Below are 6,779 nucleotides of genomic sequence, written 5' to 3'. Positions count from 1 at the left end.
TGGAAAAGTCATTTTTTTAGGAGCATTAATATTTTCTCATTTGGAAAACTGAGTAGACAAACTTAGATACTGAACATATGATAATTCTATGTTTACAAATGCAGAGGAACAATAAACACAGTGGGCTGTAATAGTAAAAGAATGTGACAGGTAAAAGATGGACCAGAACTTATACGTTTTAGAGAACTGGGCAAAATAAGGTTGCCTAAAAGGAGGAGTTCAGGTAGCAGGAGGTACAAAAAGAAAAGAGATTTGGACCCAATGCAGTCAAATATAAAGTGTGTATGTGTGCATATAGTGCTTAGAACAGTGACTGGCACACAATCAACTTGATATATGCCTCAACTATGAAATGTGTATGGGGGAGGGGAGTGGGGAGAAAGGAGAGGAGGGAGAGGGGAGAGGAGGAGGGAGAGAAAGGAGAGAGGAGAGGAACAGATAGAAATAAAAGTCAAGTAGAAAGATGGGTCTGACAGTAGTGGTCAGGGTGAATTAGAAGACAAAACAGCTAGATAGATAATTTCAGTGATCTGAGCAGTCAGGAGCTACAATAATATATATGAATTGGAAATATTCTTACATATCAGTTATTTTAGCCTCACACTTAAACTCGAAATCCTTTCTGCATTCTTCCAGTCAGTCTCTGACGGTTTGCAGTGACAAAGTGTAGGTTTTTCAAGGCAGCATATTTGGTTTATGGGTAGTTTGTGTCCTTAGACAGAACTTTCTGATCCTGAGCCTAAATTTGCCTTCTTGGTGAGTTCCATTCATTATCCTGGTTCACCCCTTGGGGCCACACTGATTACGTCTAATTTTACTTTAACGTCACATTTTGGCTAAATTTTCTCTTTTTCAGGAAAAATATTTTCAATTCATTCAATCATTTATTCCATGGCATGATTTCAGATACTTCACCATCTGGACCATCTTCTTCTGAAATCTCTCTAGACTGGTAAAGTTCCTATTAGAATGTGGGTGCCTAGAAATGAACACAACCTACCAGATATGGTCTGACTAGTGCCAAGCTCCTCCCTTGAACTGGGCATTGTACTTGTATTGCTCTGTTCTAACACTGCATTTGCTTTCTAGGCAGCTACATCACACTGTTGACTCATTTCAACTTGTAATTGCCTTTAAACCAGAACTATGCGATGGCTTGTTAACCTGGTAAACTTCCTCTTTATTATTTTGGCCTTTCAGATCTGATAAGTTCTTTCTGAGTGGAAAATTCAGGGAGCTTGGCAGGTTGAAAAACTACTTATTTCTTTAAAATATATAGGGTTGCTATTATTTTGGGGGACAGGTGAGTGCTGAGGTACAGTCACAACTCACTAATAATTCTGAGAAGTTGGAGGGTCTATTTACTGAATTAGTGAAAAGTCTGAATCACATTCTAATTTGAAAGAGAATGTTCTTTAATATAAAAATATTAATTGGAATAAAGACTGTGATGATGTTTTCAAGGAAAAAACATGCTTGACCAGCTATAATGAATAGGCATGATGAGCAGCACCCTTCCTTGTATACATTTCGTGGTTAAAATCCTTTAAAACTGTCCTTGTAATGCTCAATGTTGGGCATTAATTTGTTGAGCCAACTTTTTTTTCCTCTATACAGCAGAGAAGAAAATACAAATAATAGCTGACACTTTCACAGCATCTACTATATATACAAGGCTCTCTTCTGAGCACTTTATGTACTTAATCTTCTTAATAATCCTAAGAAGTAGATGCTACTGTTATCCTCATCTTCCTTATCCCTATTTTACCACTGAGAAAACTGAGACACTGAGAGCTTTAAGTAATTTACCCAAAGTGAAATAGACAGTAAAAATAAGTGCAGAATTTGAATTCAGGAAGTCTGGCTGTAGAGTTGGTGCTCAAAGCACCTCTCATATCCAAACACTCATCTTAGTCAGAATAGTAGAATTCAAAAATGTCTCCAACTTGCTTTAGCTAGGAGACCAAATTTAAGGGTGAGTTAAGCTCCCATATTACAGACTAATATATCTTCTCTCCTACAAATGATGATGATTATGCAGGAAGAGATTTCACAATTGATTCTACTCCCTTTGCATATGTAGTGTATTTGGTTAAGGGTTTGGGACCTTGCAGATAGATCTATGTGACATAAAGATGTTTGAAAGGATTTAACATTTTATGAATTGGCAAGACATTTTCTGCCCTCCACCTGAAAAGGTAGATGGATGGACGAACACTTTAAGAGTTGAGTCTGGCCAGGCCCGGTGGCTCCCACCTGAATTCCCAACACTTTGGGAGGCCAAGGCAGGCAGATTGCTTGAGCTCAGGAGATTGAGACCAGCCTGGGAAACATGGTGAAACCTTGTCTTTACAAAAAAGTACAGGCTAATACAAAAAAATTAGCCTGGCATGAAGGCATGCACCTGTAGCCCCAGCTACTCAGGCGGCTGAGGCTGGAGGATCGCTTGAGCCCAGGAGGTCGAGGCTGCAGTGAGCGAGCCATACTTTTCCCATTGCATGCTAGTCTTGGTGACAGAGGTCTGAACTTTTATTTCCTAAGAGGATATGACCTCAATTAAATGTACAAGGAGTTAAATCTGAAATAATACATGTAAATCTCTTTTTATGTTTATGAAATATTTGCTACCTGCAAACCAACAGAGAAAGTTAACTATAGGAATACACAAAATTATGTGAGCCATAATCTTGCCATTGCAATCTAGCCTTGGTGACAGAGGGAGACCCTGTCTTAAAAAAAAAAATCCAGTCTATGATGAAGATGAAGATAGTGGAAAGAGTATGGAATCCTGGATTCTAGTTTCGGCTGTCACTAATATGACTTAATATTTCTGAGTCTCAGTTTCCCCACCTTTAAGAGGACTAGATGATCTTTCAGAGCCCTTCCAAATCTAACATTCCATGTTTTAAGAGAGTAAAGGAAACCAATGGTGAAGAAGGAGAGAAAAAGTTTAAAGAACTTTCATGGATGAAGAAATAAATTCAAGCCTTGGCTTTACCATTTTTAATTATCTTTCGATTGTGGCTGAAATTGAAAAGTAAAGAGGGAGATCAATGACCCTCATCCTCCACTACGTGGCTCAGAACTGGGTTTGTGCACATTAGAGGACAGGAAAAGAAAGAAAGAAAAAGAAATCTTTCAAACCGAGAAAGCTAATTTCATGTGAATTGGCATCAGTGCAAAATAAATTAGATGAATAGTTTACAGTATATCTCTCATAATAATCTGGCTTGTCTTGAAACATTGAGCTTTTTAAACAAATTTTACTGCCTGGCCTATGGCTTTGTGGTTCCATCGTGTTCAAGAAAAAAATGCTGACAACTTGTTTTCTGTTTCCACTGGCAGCATTACTGTTTTCAAATTGAAATGATAAATGGTTGGTTATGGTGCAATGGCTGAGCTTTGAATTCTATAGCGATATTCTATATTTCTCTTTAATGCACACACTTTTATTTCTAGGTAGATTTCCACTGTGTTAAGAAAATGCTCATCATGTCATAATTGTAATCAGCAAACTATTACATGAATTTTGGTCCTAATATTAAAAAAAAGATACATCCTAATTTAGGCTTCTCTTTATTACCTAGGAGCGCTTTTGAGAAGACCAGAGGACTCTGAGTAGAAAATTCTTCTTTGTTTTTTTCTACTTGGGGAAACCCAGGTGTGCTGAATATTTTCCTCATTTATTTTTATCCATGCCTTTTGAAGCATTTGAGAACAGTTGATTTGTATTTTCTCCACATACCCTTGCCAAAGACAGTGACAGAGACCTGGAAAGACTCACTTTGATCTGAAGGTAGTTTTGCTTGCCATGTGCTTGTGCAATTGAGTAATAGCTGATAATCAAAACCAACTCCCCAAACCTGAGCTTAGTCTTTGACGCCTTATTTGAGGCTTTGGGAAAAAGCCTAAACCTTTATATATTTATCTGTCAAATGAGCTTATCCAGGTCCCAAAGAACATTATACTCAATGATTTTTAACCACTGTGGAAGATGGGGCAATCACAAACAGTTGCTATTTGTGTTAAAATGTTGCATATATTAACAAAATTATTCAGAGATGAAGCTTAATTAGGATGCCTACGACTCCTCTTGGTGCCTACCTAACTTCTGTTCCTAACCTCAGCATATTCCTAACATTCCCCATGTGCCAAGTGTGTTTTTGAATTTTTGAATCCCTCCTACTTTGTTTCTATCTCCTTCTACCTTTATCAAGACATAACCATGAGTTGCTTCATAATTGTAGGTTTCTGTACTCCATCCATGTCACCATCTGATATTTGATCAAGTCACTTGGTATCTGGGCCTCAGGTTTCCTAAAGTAAAATGAAGGAATTGAAATAGATGGCCTTGAAGTTCCCATTCATTTCTAAAATTGCATGAGTTAATATCCACATTAATGTGTTATCTAGAAAATGTGCTTCCCTTCCTGATAGAGTAGTTTGGTGGAATCATAAAGGCTAGATTGTGGCAACTCCATGGGGACATCATGATTTAACCTAGTTAATATGATTTTAGTACACTGGTGATAGGCATTTTGGGGACTGCCTTCCTCATAAATTTTGATTTCCTTCAAAATGTGCTCCATAAAAGGCTACCGATTTTGTGTATTCCTATAGTTAACTCTCTCTGTTGGTTTGCAGGTAGCAAATATTTCATAAACATAAAAAGAGATTTACATGTATTATTTCAGATTTAACTCCTTATACATTTAATTGAGGTCATATCCTCTTAGGAAATAAGCAATATTTCTGAGGAGTTTCTTTAGCAAACTTTCTTTTACTGTTGGTATCATCCCAGCCATACTTTCCCAGAGAATTCACTGTGAGCAACTCTTCCAAGATATTGTCTCACTCTAAAAGCAATCCCCTCTCACAAGCGCTACTCAAAGATCAGACGCTTCTTTAAATTAAAAAAAAAAAACCTCCTCCTGAAATGCAGCTTATCTAGTGATATTATCAAAAAGCTTCCTAATCAACTTGTAGGCATTTTAAACTTCTATAACAAGAAACCAGTTTGATTTTACCCAGGTTAAGGAAAAAGACAAACTATGGTGGGTTTTTTTTCTTTTGGCTTCTCTTTCCTTTAAAACAAAGAACAAAATGACAAATCCAAATTTGAGACATCTAGATGTTTCCCATCATGTGGCTTAAACATCTGTATTTTTTCACTTCTCATCCAGATGTTTTGGTCTTATGTAAACCTAGCTAAAGTGAAGCAGAGTATCAAGCAATCATCTGGGGACTTTGATTAACATGGACAACAAATCCGAATAATCCATGTTCTGAGAGTCCTGGTTTTTGTCTAGCTCAGAACACATTACTAATGAGGTTAAAGTTACTGTAGGTTTGTTCCTTGAATGGGGGCAGTTAGTTGTGATCTGTTCCATGGCCACAAAATGCACCTCTAACCTCAGCCAGCTGTCTTGGAAAATGAGTGTCCTTGGTCATACAGGCAGTCATGCAAGAAACCTAACAACCAATCTCTACCAGTTGGAAAGTAAAATAAAATGTATTTCCTGTGGACAGTAGGTCAGCAGTGACATTTTTGTGTAAAATAATAATTGTAACAATAATTCTTACATAGCTCTTACTCTGTGCCAACAGTGTTCTAAGCACTTTTTACATACATTAACTTACAATGTTCACACTCCTGTGTATTATTGGTATACACATTTTACAAATGAGGAAATGGAGGCACAGAAAGGCTAATTTGCCCCACATAAAAATAGATGACATTTTAATCTTTTCTAGGTATTTTGCCACTCTATCAAGAAAGTTAAGGACTCTCAAGCTTTTGGATGCTTAGAAAATACGTCAGAGGAGGACAGAAACTCAGATATCTCTGCATCCTGAATTCATTGGTGGAATTGCTACTGTGCCCAGTAAAGTAGGTTAATCTAATCCCTATTCTTTGACCCAATATGATAATTACAGGCATAAATTACCTTTTGAAAAAAAAAAGAAAGGCAATGTTTTTATTGGCAATGTCAGCATATAAAGTATGTATTTAAGAAAAATCACTATGTGGTTAGGGGCAATGAACTATGTTGGGTGGCCTCAACGAACTAAATTGTATAAATGCTCTGAAGAAGAATGATTTGTGTGACTGGCAGAATGCTTAGGAAACTTTTATCTCCAACCACAAATTGACTTAGAATCCTAAAATGCTAGACCTAGACAGGATGTAGATAGATAATCTAATCTAATACACTATTTTCTTTCTTTTTAAAATGTTGAAAACAATGAAAAAGTTGCTTGCTGAAAGAAGCAAATGGAAAAAATAAACTCTCATATTTTTTAAGGACTGTAGGAATTTAAACTTGACCGTGCTCCCAAATCCACTTGTCCATTTAATCCACAAATGAGATGTGAGCACCTACTCTGTGACCAGGACTATTACGGACGCTTGGACTATAGTAAGGAGTAAGATGAGACCACTGGTCTTCAGCAACTCTTCATCTATTCTGGCATTTTCTATTTCAGAAAGTAAAAGGGGCTGGGCCGGTGGTGCAGACCTGTAATCCCAGCACTTTGGGAGTCCGAGGCTGACAGGATCACGAGGTCAAGAGTTCGAGAGCAGCCTCACCAACTTGGTGAAACCCCGTCTCTACTAAAAATACAAAAATTAGCCGGGCATTGTGGCACGCGCCTGTAATCCCAGCTACTCAGGAGGCTGAGGCAGGAGAATCACTTGAACCCAGGAGGTGGAGGTTGCAGTGAGCTGAGATCATGCCACTGCACTCCAGCCTGTGCCACAGAGTGAGACTCCGTTTCAA

This window comes from Gorilla gorilla, chromosome X, assembly GCF_029281585.2.
Source record: "Gorilla gorilla gorilla isolate KB3781 chromosome X, NHGRI_mGorGor1-v2.1_pri, whole genome shotgun sequence".
NCBI lineage: Eukaryota > Metazoa > Chordata > Mammalia > Primates > Hominidae > Gorilla > Gorilla gorilla.
The sequence above is the reverse complement of the archived record's forward strand: the minus strand, read 5'-3'. Positions refer to the sequence as shown.